Raw genomic sequence first — 17,694 nt, forward strand, 5'->3', positions numbered from 1 at the left:
GCATGGTATGCATAAAAATTATCAAGCGACTCAGAAGCCTATGGCAGATATAAGCTAGTCTGTAATCAGGTCACAAAGGAGGTTAGGCAGGCGAAGGCAGATTACAAGAAATCCTTGGCAAAAGATGCTAAGAAAAACAGCAAGGATTTCTTTACTTATATAAACTCTAAAAAGAAGGGGATGAATCTGATTGGTTCACTTGACATCGATGGTTCGACTGTTGATGATCCTGCTCAGATAGCAAACAAACTGAATGAGTATTTTGCATCTACATTCACACATGAGGAATTATTAAGGTTTGAAAATGGCAGAAGGTTATCAAATTGTAGCAGGATACTTAATGATTTTGTAATAACTGAAAGTAAAGTGGAGGAGAAATTGTTGAAGTTAAACATAAGAAAAGCACCTGGGGTGGATGGGATCTATCCAATTATATTAAAGGAGGCAGCAAAGCAACTAAGCAAACCCTTAGCCATAATTATGAGAGTGTCCTAGGACTCAGGGGAGTTTCCCACGGACTGGAGATATGCAAATGTATCCCCAATTCACGAAGGGTGACACGAGTAATTACAGACCAGTTAGTAAAATAATGGAGTCACTTGTTAAAGATGCATTGCAGGATCATCTAGACAAGACTGCAGCAATAATTCAGACACAGAATGGGTTTGTTAAGGGAAAGTCTTGTCTGACAAATTTGATAGGATATTATGATGTGGTTACAAAGGAACTGGAGGCAAAAAATAATTTTGATATTATATATTTGGATTTCAGGAAAGTTTTTGACACTGTTGCGCATGGAAGACTATTGTACAAATTGGAGCAGAATGGTATTAAGGGTAAGTTGCTACAATGGATAAAAGGATGGTTAAGTGGGAGAAGACAGAGGGTGGTAATCAATGGGTGCTGCTCTTCTTGGACTAATGTTATTAGTGGAGTCCCACAGGGTTCGGTGTTAGGTCCACTATTGTTTTGTATATTTATCAATGATATTGTGATGAAGGTATATCAGGCTTAATGTCGAAGTTTGCAGATGACACAAAGGTTGGCAGGGTTGTTAATGACAGTAATGGCAGTGTGCTACTGCAACAGGATCTAGATAATTTGGTCAGATGGGCTAAGAAGTGGCAACTGAAGTTTAACCTTGACAAATGCAAAGTACTGCATATGGGTAGAAATAACCCCAGAGAAACGTACCAACTGTGTGGTACTACACTTAAGGTGGTTGAAAATGAAAAAGGCCTGGGAGTAATTGTGCAGTCAAATATGAAGTTTTCTGAGCAATGCAGACAGGCTGCCAAGGCAGGTCATGGGGTTTTGTCAATGATATATAGGAATTTTGCTATCAGGGAAAAGGAGGTGATTATCCCTCGGTATAAGGCAATGGTCAGGCCACGCCTTGAGTACTGCGTACAGGTCTGGAGGCCTCATTTTAGGAAGGATGTAGATTTACTTGGGCGTGTACAGAGAAGGGCAACAAGAATGGTGAGGGGAATGAAGGGATCCTCTTACCAAGAGAGGCTTAAGTGCAGCAAATTGCAGTGGCTGGAGACTAGGCACCTGCGCGGTGATCTGATTGAGGTCTATAAGGCCTTGAATGGGTTGAGCACGCTGAATTCTGATGGGATCCTTCCACTTGTTCAGATTACGAACCTAAGGGGGCATAAATTCAAATTAAGAAAAGACAAATGTAGATTAGATGTGCGGAAATTTGCCTTTAGCCAGCAGGTGGTTAATTGCTGGAACAAACTTCCATCTGTCGTTGTGGAAGTTGATAGGTTGAATAAATTTAAGGAGGAACTGGATAGGCATTTGGAGGGAATGGCGTGATTTTTTTTTTTTTTTTTTTTTTTGGCTGATGCTGCATAAGCTCATACACTTGCTTTCTTGCATCAAATGCCACTGCTACTACTACAACCCTCAAGACATTTCTATTGCAGCTCTTTATAAATATTTTTTATTCATTTTTTCTGGAAACATTGACAGCACTGTGGACACTGAAAAACTTATAAAATTCATAACTGCAAAATTTAATTTAAGAAATTTTTTTTAAACCATCATCTCTATTTTTTTGAAAAATTCATTTGTCACTTTCTTGAATCCCAGGCTGTAAAATAAACAAATTAAGAACAAAAAAAAAAAAAAAAAAAAGAAAGACTTTCATAATAATTTTGAATTTTTTTATATAGTATGGAACCCCATATTCAGAAATCCAAAATTGAGGACCTAAAATCAGTAAAGTGTTTAGCAAAATTTGAAAATGAAAGCCACTATGTGATCATTAGACAGTCACTCTCATTAAAATATGCTCACTTGTCCATCACTTTTATAGCTCAGAATTTTGTTTTCTCTGTTCATGGAACTTTAGTGACAAAGAAATTGTTTACTTCATTGGACAATTTTCATTAAGGGCAAAAAAAAAGTTGAATGAACAGGCTGAAATTATTAAGCTATGTATTTCACATAACAAGTATTGTAGTGCATAGCAATGGAATTGTAGGATTTTAATTGTTGTAAACAAGTAGCTTGTAGGTAACTCAAAATTTCAAATTATGAAGGTTGGTGTAATTAAATAATTAAACCGACCTGCATTTATAATAATTATTTAATTATATCAGTGCAATTAAATAATTTTATTATCTATTATAATTAACTTAACTTTACAAACTTAATGGTACAGTGAAATATACACTGGTGTTCAAAGAAAGTGCATCACTTAGAAATTTCACATTTCTAACCCTTTTTCGCGATGGTATATTACATTAATGATTAGCATCACAAATAGAAATATAAATAAAAGATATTTATTAATAGTTAAAGCAAAGCTAAGTAATATTTGACAGGTGCTCTCGAAATATTCCAAAATGAGCATTTGCAACCTTTATACAATAGTTCGTAAATACTACAATTATGGCTGAAATGTTATCAGAAGCCCTCAGTTTGCTTCAGTTTATCATTTTAAATGGAAAAGAAAATGAAAAGTTCACCAGGTGCAAACTAACATTTAGTTGAACCGCCTCTGGCCCTGATGACATCACACTGTCCAGGCATCGACAAGATCAATTTCTGAGGATAATCAACTGATAGTTCGTGGTTCCAAACACAAATTTTGGCTTCCTCAAGTTCACGAAGGGTCTTTGATTTCTTTCTGCAACTGCAGATTCCATACCATGCCAACAGTTCCCTATAGGATTCAGGTTCGGGCTGTTTCCTGGCCAGCTAAGAGTTGGAATGGACCGATCTTCCAACCATTTTTTAACCTGTAACAAATGTAAACACATTACTGTCAAACAGCTAATTCAGAAATGAAGCTAAAGTAACTGCAGAAGTGCCTATTTGCACTTTTCGCCTGATGACAAGAAGGAGCAGAGTCATCGTGAAAGATGCAGTTACTTGGCAGGTTGAAATGGTCTCTAGTGGTTGGCAGCAATTTTCCTTCCAATATAGCCAAGGTATCCATTGGCATTTACAGAACCTTTTATAAACTGCAGGTGATCTACTCTGCGATACAAAATGCACCCCCATATTTGGCTGGTAGGGAATTTCACCATAGACACCATACAGTTGGGATGATATTCTTCTTCACGTCTACGGCAAATCATGTCTCCCATCAGAGCCATGCAGGTTGAATTTCTTCTCATCTGAGAAAATAACTAACTGACTTCCACTGCTAGGGGGTCCATTTGACATGCTCCTTACAACAAATTAATCGGGCCTTTTTCATTTTTTGTGTGAGGAGGGGCTTCTTCTTAGGACGACGGGCTACAAGTCCATTTTTGAAGAGGCATCTTTTGACTGTTACTGCATTTGCTACCACTCCTGTATGTTCTTTCTCTCTTTTCAGCTCAGGCGAAGAAGCTTTACAGTTTTTAAGGCAGAAGCACTCAAAACGTGGTCAGTTTTGGCAAAGAGACTCATTTGCATCCAGTTCCTTTTTTCCTATCAGCAGAACCAGTATTCTTGAGTTTGGAAAGAAATCTGCTCACTGTCAACTGATTACAAGACACTCTATAAGCAATATGACGGGAAGAACATCCTTCTCCACTTAAAGCAACAGTAGCACGCTTTCTTTGTGGAGTCAACTGCATGTAACTCACCATCTTGACACCAGCAAGGAATGACTGCAACTCTTGCAGAGCATGCTTATATAGCTGAAAGTAACAGCTGATGCAATATTACATCATCGCCTACACATGTCAATCTTATCTGATGCAATCTATAAGAAATACTGCCATATACTTATATTATTCGGACGACAATTACAATTTTAAGGGGGTGATGCATTTTCTTTGAACACCAGTGTACATAATGTAAACTTGATAGCGAAATACACATAAAACATGATAGAATAATGGAAGTAACATAACTTGAAGGATGATAAACATTGTTGCTGTGTAACTGGTGAATAGAGTTGTGTTGGTTAACCGCATTTTAATTTTAATGTTTACTAGGAAGCTTTATCTCCTGCTCACTTTGCTTGCCAACCCCCACATACACGCTTTTCTATGTAAAATGTAGAGGTATGATGGAGTAAGTCAAATCTTTTCTACGTAAAAGACACACCTGTCAAAACACACCTATAGATATCTAATCAGGAAATGACCTATGTAATTATTTACCTGTGAATTTTAGTGACATAACTACCCCACCATACGTGGCATTCTCAAGGTGGAATAAATATCACTATGTAATTATTTACCTCCATTTACATAGGTCACGTTAGGAAAAGGCCTTTTGCTTCGGGTTCCATAATGCATGAGGAATATTGTTGCATCTGAAAAGGGAGGACTAAAATTTTTAACTAAAATATTTACAAATATACAAACTATATTGGGTCCCTACATTAGCGGACTTTACAATGGAACATCAAATGATGCCGGGTGTAGTCACGTATTAGACAGTGAAGCATGTGCACGAGGTTGGTGAACATTATGGAGGCAATTGTCTTTCAATGGAAGACAACAATGCAATTATTTACCAGCGCATTTGTAGTGACGTAATTGCCCCGCCCACTCCTCCCATTGGCTCGAATAAATATTACTAGAAAGAAAACTTTTTTAATGTATAAAGAGATTTGCATTTGTTAATTTAATGTTAATTGAATTTTAGTGTTTATTGCCTTTTAAGTATGTTAGTTTAGTGTAGTATTCTTGGTTATATTGAATTTAAATGGAAATCATGCCCTAGACTAGAGAAGAAAAGCAAATAGGCTCAAAGTAGTAGGGGTGCTGTGGCTCAGGGGAGAACTGAAGCAGGTAGTTCTCCTATGAATCACAGCCTAAATAAATGTACTACTTATGCAATGTTTGCAGACTTTCTGGAACAGGACATGATAAATCCAAGAGAGATTTGATTTGATTTCGGTTTTTATGGTGCAAAGGCGACTAAGACTACATCCAAAGGGGGAAGAATTGTATTTCTGATAGAAGAGTCTATCAGAATTAATCTTATTTATCACATGGAAATTGTTTCCAACAGCCCACGAGTGAACAGGGTTAAAGTAAAGTGAAAGATGTGTTCCTCCCATCTCTGTATTGTGACTCTGTTTGTATAATACAGAACTTTGTGAAGGCCAGAGGTTTTACTAAAGAGTGTGTGTTGTGTCATGTAATGTCTTGTTGTGCTGTTCCTCTGACCTTTTAGCCGCTGGGCCCCTGGTGAGACCCTCCCCTGTTGCCTAAACTTCACCCCAAGGAGGCAGGTCAGGCATAGAGGGCTCGTAGAAGTTGTTATACTCTGGCAGGCCCTGCCACCGAGTTTCCTAAGATTTCAGTGACTAGGGCCTATATGTATGAAAAAAAAAAAAAAATTAAGCGCTGGAAATTAGGTTAAGGCCAAATTGGAGTTTTAAGTTAAGGCAGAGTTAAATTTAGATGCTCGGGTAAGTTACAGTAGAGAAGAAGACTGGAGGAACAGACAGAAGTATGGGGCCGATAGAGAAGGCTGCCCCAGAAATATCAATGGGGATAAGCCCACCAGGGAAAAGAGGGAGGTGGTGGGGGAGAAAGACAAGAACCCATCCCCCACCAGGGGGAAAGGAATAAAGGTACCACGCACGGGAGTGCAATACAGATTGCAAAATGGCACTGGCAGCAGAGCTGCATGCTGTTGAGTGGGGGGGGGGGAGAAGAGACATTTACTTCATTCATAATCTGTATTCTCACCCTACTTGCATTCTATTTTTATACTTTTTTCCTTACATTTTATGATAATTTTTTTATATATTTTTTCTTTTAGGTTAAAAAAATAATATATACAGGGTGATTCACTACCAATGCGACAAACTTGCAGGAGGTGTAGGGGGCACAAAGACTAATTGGAATCACATAGCATTGCAGGGTCCGAAATGCCTTCGTCATGCGGTAGAGGACGTTGAACGGGAGGTCACTTGAACAGCGATCCCGCTGGAAGTCAGCATTTGCGAACTGGTTCCCGAGGCAGTAGGATGGACGAGTATTCAAACGTTGAACTGGCCGACATGCACCTCGTGTATGGAGCTGCAGACTGTAATGGGCGCACCGCTCCGTGCTTGTACCAGGAACGTTTCCCGCACAGGCGTGCTCCTCATCATACGATTTTCGCACGTGTGCACAGAAGGTTATGTGAGACTGGTTGTTTCACGAGAGGTACCATGAATCTAGAGCGAATGACGAGGACGCCAGACAATGAGGAGAATGTCCTACGTCTTGAAGAAGGCAATCCGAGTACGAGTACTCGAGTGATAGGCCAACGATTGGGTATTTCCCAATCTACTGTATGGAGGATACTGTCAACAAACCAAATGAGTTCATACCATCTGCAATGCGTCCAATCATTGGAGCCTGCGGATTATCCACTCCGGAGGACTTTTGCTACTTGGTTTCTTCAACAGAGTGCGGCAGACAGTGCATTTGCTGCGTCTGTATTGTTCACGGATGAGGCAAGTTTCACAAGAGAGGGAACCGTCAATCAACATAACACTCATTTGTGGGCATTGGAGAACCCCCCATGGTACGCGAACACGTGCAACTCAACGCCGTTTCTTTGTCAATGTTTGGGCCAGCATTGTTGGAGACCACCTCATTGGACTGTACCTTCTGACACCTCATCTGGACAGTAGGGCATACTTGACCTTTCTACAGCAAGTACCACGTGTACGCCATATCCAAAAATTTCATTACTTCATACAGCATGTCCCACCCACTTTTTCTTACTATTAAATACACAATGAATTGTCAAACTAATGAAGCAAGTTTATCTGCAAAAAGATCTAAACATCCCAAGCACTTCCTAATTCATTTCACAAATATACGTGTTCTCAATTCTAACCTCAACGATGTCCATTTCCACTTGCAGTCTCCCAAACACCATGTACTTTTTCTGACAGAATCTCAGTTATCGGTTGATTCAACTACTGCTCATCTCAGATGCCCAAATTCGCTGTATGATTCCTTTCACCTCAAAGGTGGTACTTGTGCATATGTGTGTCTGATATTCCCTGTCAGAGAATTGGCAATTTGGAATCTCCTCTCTTTCATCTTCTCTGGCTTAAAATCTCTACCCTCATTCTGTCAAATTCATCTGTTGTCTCTACTGTTCTCCCAACTCCACTAATCACTTGGAGCTCTTTGACTTCCTCTCTTTGCAACTTGACTTTCTCCAGTCAAACTTTCCTAACTTTTTTTTTTTTTTTTTTTTTGGTAGTTGTTGGCACATAGGCTTCTGTGGCCATAATGCACCTCCCAAGGTTTTTGCAGTACTTTGATCCAAGCCCGAGGCGGGATTCGAACCCACGACCTTTGGGTTGCCAGGCAGGCACCCACCCGGCTAGCCCGGTCGGCACTTTCCTAACAGTGAGGTAATTTTCCTTGGTGATTTTAATGTTCACAACTCCAGCTGGCTTCCGTTTTCTAATCACACCGACCCAGTAGGTCAAGATGCTGAGGCTTTTGCAATTACTAATGACCTAGCACAGATTGTTCATTTACCTACAAGAATACCGGACACCGGACACGCCTAATCATACAGCCAACACGCTTGATCTTTTTCTCACAAACAACCCTTCTAAGTACAAGGTCAAAGTGAGAGGTCCTTTAGGCACTTCAGATCACAACTTGGTGATTGTCTCTTCTCCAATGGAACCTTTATCTCATGGCTATTCCCAACCTCGTATTGTTTGGCATTACAAAAATGCAAAATGGGATGATCTGCGAGACTTCTTTCCTTCTTTTCCTTGGTCTGATTACCGTTCCAAAACTTCTGATGTCAACGTTTGCTCAGATCGTGTCAGTGAAATTATTCTTGCAGGAATGGAATCCTTTATCCCACACTCCACTTTAAAATCTCGTCCTTTATCTAAACCTTGGTTTTCCAATAAATGTGCTAAGGCTGTTCAAGAGAAGAATGTTGCATATCGTAATTGGCTTGTTTCTAATTCTTCAGTTTCATTTTCTGCCTACACCAAAGCTCGCAACAATTGTAAAGCAGTTATTAATCAGTCCAAACTAGAGTTTGAACAGGCTAAGAGTAGAAAACTTGCTTCTTGCCCTAATGGTAGCCGAGCATTCTGGTCTCTTCCCAAAGCTATTGACCGGAACTTTTGCCCATCTCTGCTCCCACCTCTGTCCAAACCAGATGGTTCTGTTGTCACTTCAGCCAAGGATAAAGCTGACCTGCTAGCATCCCATTTTTCTTCCAGCTCATGTATTAATGATCTTGGTAAAACACCTCCCACCATTCCTAACACGCTCCATTCAATGCCTCCTGTGGTCTTCCGTCAAAAGGATATCAGAAGGATTTTGATGAATCTTGATGCTAAGAAAGCTCCAGGTCCTGATGGTATTTCTCCATTTGTTCTCAAAACCTGTGCTCCTAAACTTACTCCTATTCTTTGCCGCTTTTTTCACTTTCTTATTCCAAAGGTATTTTTCCTTCTGCTTGGAAATTTGCTCATATCCAGCCAGTTCCTAAAAAGGGTGACAAATCCCTCCCATCCAATTATCGTCCCATTGCACTTACTTACTTCTTACTTCTTATTGTCCCATTGCACTTACTCTTTCTAAAGTAATGGAGAAATCAATTAACCGCCAACTCTTAAACTACCTAGAAACCTTCCGTCTGATCAACGATCGCCAGTATGGATTCCGTCAGTGTCGATCCACTGGTGATATTCTGGCTTATGTTACCCATTTATGGACTAATTCGATGGAAAGGTTCAGTGAAACGCAAGTAGTTGCTCTTGACATCTCAAAAGCTTTTGATCGTGTTTGGCATAAAGGTCTTCTAAACAAGCTTCCATCTTATGGTTTGCCAACTGTTTTTAGTAATTGGTTATCCAGTTTTCTCTCTGATCGCTCACTGAGGCTCTCTGTCTTCAACTTCTCCACTAATGCCGGTGTCCCCCAAGGTTCAGTTCTTTCCCCCACTCTTTCCCTCTTGTATATTAATGACCTTCTTCCATTGACTGGAAATCCTATCCATAGTTTTGTCGATGATAGCACACTGCATTCCACTTTCCATTTTGAGAAACCTTGTCCTGCTCAATCAGCTTCAACTTCTCGAAAATCTGCTACCAGTTCCTAAAATGCCGATCTTCAGGTAATTCTCCAGTGGGAAAAGACAACTTAGTTGATTTCAACCCTTCAAAACTCAGTCTTGTCTTATATCTCGCAAAAAGCATTCTTCTGCTCCTATGCTTATCTTTAGTGACACTCCAATTTCTACTCAAAATGATATATCTCTTTTGGGGATTACCCTGATTTCTAATCTCTCTTGGCACAAGCACATTACAAATATTGCTTCCTCTGCATGTAAAAAACTTGGTTTTCTCTTTCGCTCTCGGCGTTACTTTTCTTCCAAACAGCTGCTCACTCTGTATAAATCACAAATCCGCCCTGCCATGGAATATTGTTCCCACATCTGGGATGGTGCCCCCAAAACCTCTCTGAGGCTTCTTAATATTCAGAAGAGGGCAGTTAGATTAATTAATGATTCATCTCTAAAAAAACTCTCCACTCACTTTCTCATAGACGTACTGTTTCTGCTGCATGCCTCTTCTACAGATACTTCCATGGGCACTGTTCTGAATTGGCTTCTATAATTCCCGCTCTCTCTTTCAAAACAGTCCGAACACATGCCGCCACCAGCCAACATCCATTTACTGTCCAACTTCAAACCCACAGAACCAACTTTTCATCTTCCTCATTTATTCATTCAACTGCCGTTTTCTGGAACAACCTTCCTTCATACATATTTCCTGAAAATTACAATCTACAGAAGTTCAAGTCCAGAGTCAACAAATATCTTCTTTCGTCTTCTCAACCTCCAAGCCAAGCACCGTACTAAATACTATAGGTTCTAATACCTCTCGTGTTTGGGGTTCACATAAAAAAAAAAAAAAAAAAAAAGTTCTGCCCGAACGTATTGAAGAAGCACATGTTCCTCAGTCGTTGCGCCGCTCAATGTGGTTCCAGCATGATGGGGCTTCCCCACATTACACCAATGACGTCCGCCAACACCTAAACGTTACATTTGGACAGCATTGGTTAGGCCGTGGTGGTCCGGTTCATTGGCCTGCTAGATCGCCGGACCTATCATGCCTAGACTTCTTCTGCTGGGGTCAAATGAAGACATTGGTGTACGAGACCCCCGTTGATTCAGTTGAAGACCTCGTCGCTCGCATCTATATAGCTGCCGGGGAGATTTGAGACACGCCAGGAATCTTCCAAAACATTAGGGATTCCATGCAGCGGTACTGTGAAGCCTGTGTGACTGCTTCTGGTCGAACTTTCGAACCCCTTCTGTAGCATGGCTTTTTGCAAATGTAAAACTTGTCATTAAAATTATTTCTGTTACACTAACGAGTTGCTGTTTCTGTTCTTTTTCTTTGTTTCTTTGTTCACACGACCTCCCACATGACGAAGGCATTTCAGACCCTGCAATGCTATGTGATTCCGATTCGTCTTTGTGCCCCCTACACCTGCAAGTTTGTCGCACTGGTAGTGCGCCAAACTTGCAATTTTTTTTTTTTTTTTTTTTCACTCACTAACTTTTTTTTTTTTTTCACACACACTAGGGGATGCAAAGGGCTATTGGACAACAGCCCAGTGCACATGTCACATGAAAATTTCCACCATGTGGAAATATAAACAAAACTTGTTTATATTTCCTAATGGCACAACCCTCAAAATGAAATTTGAAAGTCACATACCAATTGGAAATTTTTAAACATCAGCCCAAGGGGATGATGTTTAAAAATCTCTACATAGAGAAATAAAAGTCAAAAAATAGGTATCCTCATCATATGCCATTGTTAAAAATTTGACAGTACAGTCAGTTCTGCTATAACATGCATTTTCACAAGACGAATTTTCTCCAATGCAACTGATATATTAGGGAACAATGCGAGCATAACGCAATTTTCATGTTTGGTCATGCACGATTTCATCTGCGAGTAACACCAGGTGAATGCAAAAGCTGGCAGCCAATCAGATCCTTTCCCAGAGACCTCAACATACACATTACACACTCTCACAAAGATCACCAATAACATGCATACTTGCTCTGAACTTGAAAACCCTTCAAAGCCTGGGTTTTCTCTTCAGCCAAGGATAAAGCTGATCTGCTAGCATCCCATTTTAAGATCCAGAAAAACAGCATGAATAACATGCTGTTTTTCTGGATCTTAATGCGGCCTTTGACTCAGTGCAAGTTAAGCTACTTATGTGCCTCCTGGAGAACTACTACGGTTTCATGGGTAATGTCTTGAAGCTCCTCAGGAATCTGCTAACCAAGAGGTGCCTTACCTTCCAACAAGGGATTAACTGCATCACAAAACAGGTGGAAGTCTGCATACCCCAGGGTGGATCGTTGTCGGCACTGCTTTTTTCAGCAATATTTATTGCACTAATGAATTTATTGCCCAGCTAACACCTCACCAGACCAGGCAGAGTAATTATCGAAGTCTGTCATCCTGAACAAATATGTCCTATTTCTGTAAATATGCTACCTATTTTGGGCTTAAAGTAAACCCTGTAAAATCCAAATATATCATCTTCTCACCTAGAGAACAAGCAGACCTCAATCCAGCAGCCTCTCTGCAGCCCTCCATTGCAGGGCATGTTCTCATCACCACTCATTCCATAAAATTCTTAGGAATGGTAATGGACAAAAACCTAACGTATAAGGAACAAATCCAGCAACTGCATTCAAGAGCATTGTGGACTTTCTGGGGTATGAAACTTGATCCCTGTAGAGTGCAACAAGGAAACAATCAGAAAATTTCTCCTCTACTATTTTAGTTCTATCATCAGTTATGGAATTGAAGTTTGGTCGGCTGCTCCTATGTCCAGTCTGAAAACACTCTGGAGTCTAGAATTCTGGGTCCTAAAGTGGGCCAACATTTGGGCTCACCTACCCTATACAACATCAAAATCACAGCACTGCATAAATCTCATAAAACCCCAGCCCAACACCTGGCATATGAGAGGAAGCTCACAATGGCACTTAATCTTGCTCCGCTGCTCTTGACTTAGTTAATATCTGGGAAATTGTAGGCTGGAAAATTCCTGGTAGAGCCCTCAAAAACCGTCCAGTGCTCTGTTCTAACCTGCAGAAGCTCTCGACCTTTAAGCAGCACTTTATCGCCAGCGAACTGAACTCCGCAAACATTGATTTGGATGTGTGGTCCAGAGATTCTGCCTGCAGAGAAGAAAAGCGCAAATCCATAGTCAAGTGCAGTCAGCATTCCTGCAATTGTCAGTGGAACTAGTCAACTCCCAGTGAAAGTTTCCAGACTGCCTTTGTATAATTCTATTATAATAACTATAAAATGTAATATAATCTCTATATAATATATTATAATAACTATAAAATCTATTTAATGCAATATTAGCTGTGTATAATCTATTGCACCGTCTATGTATTTTATGTATTTGCTGTGTACCCACGTAGTTTTTTTTTTTTTATGTACTGAATGTAATGTGCCCAGTTATTTGTGAGATTCCTCTAGTTGCCTATAGCGGGAATTGTGTCCTACATTTCTATGAATAAAGAATTTTATTATTATTATATGTAGCTTATATATTACATGTAGAAGTAGAAATAAAAATAGATTTCTATTAATTCTGCTCAAACCAAAAAACTGTGACAGTGTGTGTGTGTGTGTGTGTGTGTGTGTGTGTGTGTGTGTGTGTGTGTGTGTGTGTGTGTGTGTGTGTGTGTGTGTGTGCGTGTGTGTACACAATGGAACTTCTCTATTACGAACTTCTATTTAACGAATTTCTCTATATTATGAATTTTTTTGCAAAACATTGCACCTTGAAACGAAATTACATGTAAAATTAACCCCATATAGCGAAGTGTTAGTCTCTCTATAACGAATTTTTAAAAAAAAATTAGTAAAAGCATTTTTGAAGATTTAAGCATTTACTGCTAAACAGCCGCTCAAATATACGGCCCCCTTCCCTCCAAATTGCGCATCCCTTTTAGTGAATACTTGTGGCCATTGATGCCCGTAGGACAGTCTTTGTTTCATTTTTGTTACATTTATAAAACCAAATGGGTTTCTTAAAAGTGGTCATAAACTTTACAATAGATAGGGTAGATTTGTAAATTGATGTTGGCTCAGGGGAAAACAAAATTTGCTGCGGTAAACCTTTAGCGTGCTGCGGTAAACCTTTAGCGTGCTGCGGCAGCAATACATAGAATGCTACCATAGTCAGATTTTAGTAACGTCTACTGAGTGACATTCGCTTCTCACCTCAACCGAACCATGTGACCTTCCTGCCAATCATTATATGTCCGTTCTCATCTAACTGGACTTCCATTAGATGGTTTTCATGAATTTTTTTTTTTTTCTTAATTTCGTTCTTTTAGAACAATTTGTCATCAGTCACATAGGCTATATGCTTTTGCGTTTTTTTTTTTCTGAAAAGTAACATACAGCATACATTAACCATAAATTTTTTTTCGTGTATATATGAATGAAAGCAGAATAAAAGAAATTAACAAAGTCGTATATTTCTTCAAAGTGATTGATAGGAAAGGTCACGTGATACTGTTGAATTGGCAAGTGAACGTCATTGAGTAGGCGGTACTAACAATTCACTATACCAGCGCAGCGAAGTTTGCAGTATGTATCAGTAAGAGCTGCAGTAATTGTGAAAAGAATGTTGAAGAGATAGTGTTTAAGTATTAATGATAAAGTAAAGATTCTTCACGATTATTGACCAGAGTTTTAAGAAAAAAGATGTTGCGGAAAAATATGGCATACCTGCAAGCAGCTTATGCATGATGTTAAAAAATCGAGAATCAATTTTAAATGCAATTGAAGGAGGAGCAGACAAGAAGCGAATTAAGTTGTGTACATAGGAAGATGTTGATAAAGCTGTTCTAAAATGGGTGCAAATGATATGTGAAAAGAATATACCAATATCGGGTCCCATAATTAAGCAACAAGTTCTGAAATTTGCACAGTCCCTTGGACATACGGAATTTAATGCAAGCACTGGGTGGCTAGATAAATTTAAGAAGCCCACAGAATTGTGGAAAGGGTTATTTCTGGAGAAAGTGTTAATGTAAGTGAAGAAGATTGCAACAGTTGGAGGAACAATACCTTAAAGAAGATTTTGGAAGAATATGAACCTAAGGATGTTTTTAATGCTAAGGAAATGGATTTATTCTTTAAAAATGTTTACCGAAAAGAACACTTGCTTTTAAGGATAAATGTTTTGGCGGAAAACAAAGCAAAGAAAGAATCACTGTGCTAGTTGGAGCAAATATGACAGGAGGTGAAAAATTAAGACCTTTAGTCATCGGAAAATCAAAAAACCCAAGATGTTTTAGAAGCACAAAATCTTTGAAAGTTGACTACACCTTTAATAAAAAAAACATGGATGACAAGTGATATCTTTGAAGACTGGAGATTAAAACTAGACAAGCATATAACAAAAGAAAAAAGGAAAATCATGTTGGTAACTGACAACTGTCCGGCACATCCTGCCATACTTAAAAGTGTGAAGTTGTTTTTACCACCAAATGTAACGTCAAAACTCCAGCCAATGGAAAGGCATTATTAAAAATTTTAAATTTCATTATCGAAAGAGAATAATAATGAAGATTGTCAATGCATTATCAGAAAATAGAAACTTGGAGTTTACAATTAACCTTAGAGATTGCATCTCTGAACTGGAAAAAGTTTGGACAAATGATGTCACTGAATACACTATTCAAAATTGTTTTTCAAAAGCGGGATTTGCATTGAATACAGAAGTCTAACAACAACTGGACGAACAAGATGATTGCCCCTTTCACAACTGAAAAACTTTTGGACATTATTAGAATCGTCCGGAAACATCGAAAATGAAATAACACTGGATAGTTATGTTTATGTAGATCAAGATCTGACTACAACAGAACATCCAAATGAAGATGAAATATTGCTGAACAGTGTTGGACACGATCATGATCACGAAGGAATTAACGATGACGCTGAAGACGCATCAGAACAACCCACAGAAAAGCAGACTCGTGAATAAATGATTCATGCTTTTAAAACAGTTCATACAGGTCTACAGTTTTGTGAAAATGTTCGTGAAAATGTTCCTGATAATGTTTTTAATGCTCTGAGCAAATGTGAGGTTTTCTTTGAGAATCAGACATTTTTTAATTGTACTGTGCAAACGAAAATTACACATTTTTTTAATTTGTGATTCTTACCGGCAAAAATTGTGTAAACGTAATTTAAATAAGTGTTTTTGAAATAAAATACATTAAAAATAAATGTAAATTCATTTTCATTTTCTAATTAAATAACTATTTCTAATAAAAAATATATTCTTTGTATAACGAAATTTCTCTATAACGAATTTTTTCACTGGATTTATCGAATTCGTTATAGGGAAGTTCGACTGTACACACACACACACAATATATATATATATATATATATATATATATAGAATATTTTATTAATGCTTTTGAAAACATAAAAGAATGGTGTATAATATAAAGTATAAACAAAGAATCAGCCACTTCCATTTTCAAGTTAATAAAATCATTAAATGTGCAAAATTTCAAAAATTACACAGAGTACTAATTTTAATCACTTTCAGCTTTCTTAAAATCTTGCTAACACTTAAGAGTTATTGAGGATGAAATGTACTGAATTGGACAATTAATATTAGGCAATTTTAACATTAACCCTTTTTTGAAAAATAGAAAAATTTTTACAGAACAGAAAAAAACCTGGTTTGGTTTTTTGGTATTCAGGAAAGTTAATTGCAGTAATAGCAAATGGCTGTAATATTATCCCTTTCTTATGCCAAAAGTAATTCATTAAGGTGGTGGGGGAGCAGAGAATATATTCTGCTTCTATAGATGGTTAAGTACTTACCAATATTCCCAAGTGGGATCATCTGAAGACAGTGCAGCTTGGAATACATTCACTGCTGAAAAGAAGTATGTAACGACCATTTACTGCATAAAATAGCTGCAGCCCTTTCCCATGCTATAGTTACCACAGGGGAGGGTAAATCCATTTTTCAATGGATTTTAATCTTTTTCCACAGCGCAGAACAGAAAATGCAGACAAATACATATTGAGGAAATACCGAAATAATTTTCCAACAATACGTTTCTAAAAGCAATCCATTATGAGCAGCATTTTTTTTTTTTTTTTTTGCACAAAAGGTAAGATTGATATCCAATTTTCAGAAATTTATAACACAGCTATCAACAGAGGTATTTTCTTGAAATTTCATTAGCAAATAAGAATTGGCACAGAAAAGCTTCTGTGCCAATATCATTTCCAAAAAGCAATTATAATAAAGCAAACTTCTTTTTTTTATCCTGAGCATGGTGGAGTGTTATCAATTTAACATCAGTTTTACTAGTTTCTAATATGACTTCCAACAGGTGAAGTTATACATGCACAAATGCTGCTGTACCAGTATAGTTTCCAAAGAACACACTTCCTTTTTTATCCAGAGCACAGTGGTGGAGTTATCAAACTGACAGTACTTCTTCCCAGTTTCTAATGTGGCTTCCAATAGATGAATTTCCTTGAATTTTTGTTAGTAGATATAATACACATTGAAGGGAAGTTGTCTTTTTTTTTTTCATTTTTTTTTTTTTTTCAAAGAATAATTTGTTGAATTTCATTTTGTCATTTTTTATGCGAAGGAAGTCTTTCCCCCGGACAATAATAAATACATAGAATCATCACACTCCATACTGAGCAAGTCAGAAATGACTGCCACAATTGCCATTAGCTGATCCACTACAGTCAGCATGTGGAACACAAATGTGGGAACAAAAATCAAAAATATGTAGTAGCTCTTTAATTAGCAAAGACAATGCCCACTGTTTCCCTCAGAAATAATTAAAAAGGCTTATCAGTTCATACTTGACCCTATATTTTTGCTGTATGCATGTTAACTAATAGAGATTTGTGCACTTTTAAGTAGGGAAATCAAAGAAAACACTTCTAATTTAATAGACAATATAAACTGTATGCATGATAACTAATAGAGATTTGTGCACTTTTAAGTAGGGAAATCAAAGAAAACACTTCTAATTTAATAGACAATATAAACAATATAAATAGACAATATAAGCAAAGGAAATTAAAATGAATGGAAACTTAAATAATTTAGCAACTGATAAATAAATACCAATTAATCCTCACATACTTGAAGTGAGGATATCATTATAAACTGG

The 17,694-nt window shown here is 38.0% G+C and overlaps 1 protein-coding gene across 1 annotated transcript in view; it reads right to left on the reverse strand.

Moving 5' to 3' along the window:
• LOC150089583 (kinesin-like protein KIF14) overlaps positions 1-17,694 on the reverse strand; it is a 221,881-nt gene that overhangs the window by 141,206 nt on the left and 62,981 nt on the right. The gene's annotated exons all lie outside the window — the stretch shown is intronic.

The sequence above is a fragment of the Mastigoproctus giganteus genome, chromosome 2 (assembly GCF_048544385.1).
Source record: "Mastigoproctus giganteus isolate SK-2022 chromosome 2, ASM4854438v1, whole genome shotgun sequence".
NCBI classification, from domain to species: Eukaryota; Metazoa; Arthropoda; class Arachnida; order Uropygi; family Thelyphonidae; genus Mastigoproctus; species Mastigoproctus giganteus.